The following is an 867-nucleotide window of genomic DNA, read 5'->3' as shown; positions in this document are numbered from 1 at the left end:
TGGTGAACAAGTACTAGAAGGGGACGGGTAAGTTCCCAGACCTTGGTGTATCACACTTTCTATGACTGTGAGGGCCAGAAAACAGGAATCTGCATTTATAACCAAACCCAGTATGCTCTATGCAGAGAAGGTAACAGGACCGTATGCTATGATCCAAAAGAACTCCCTTATCAATATTGGGTGGAAATGAAGCCAATTTGAGTACATCGGTCATGAAATGGAAACAGGAGTGAAATATGAAATTCCCACAGTTGCTAAAAATCTATTTGTAAAATTTAATCTTAGTAATTGTTGTTTAGAAATTGATGATGAGAGAAAAGCTGTAAATGAGCTTGTAAAAGAAATGAAGAAAATTGCACATGTCCCAGTTCAAACTTGGAATGGAATCAATCTAGAAGGATTATGGGGGGATTTTATGGGTGGTGATTGGCTTACTAAAATTGGGATAGTTGTATTGGGGATATGTGGAGGATTGTTAATAATTCACTAGACTAATACACTCGGTTATACAAGGAATGCAGATATCTGCAGTACCTATTGATCCAGAACCAGGGAAAGAGAAAACCCATTCCCTGATGATTATAAAAACAAAAGAAGATCCGAAATTGATACCAATTCGGCAAGTATTGACTCGATTGGAAACAACAACACGAATCAATACCATAAAAAAAAGAAGATGAGGGATTGTGAAATGTGTTCACTTGATTCGTGTCGATATGGAACAATGCTAGGGCCGCATGGTGAAGTGTGACCCTCTCTGTATATGTAATCTTTAACCATTTTGATTGTTCTTGTATAACCGCAGGCTAATGGTTGCCTCAAAAAGAAGATAGTTCAAGTCATCAGGTCTGTTCCAGATGGACTGTC

This window comes from Calonectris borealis, chromosome W (genome assembly GCF_964195595.1).
Source record: "Calonectris borealis chromosome W, bCalBor7.hap1.2, whole genome shotgun sequence".
Lineage (NCBI taxonomy): Eukaryota > Metazoa > Chordata > Aves > Procellariiformes > Procellariidae > Calonectris > Calonectris borealis.
The sequence above is the reverse complement of the archived record's forward strand: the minus strand, read 5'-3'. Positions refer to the sequence as shown.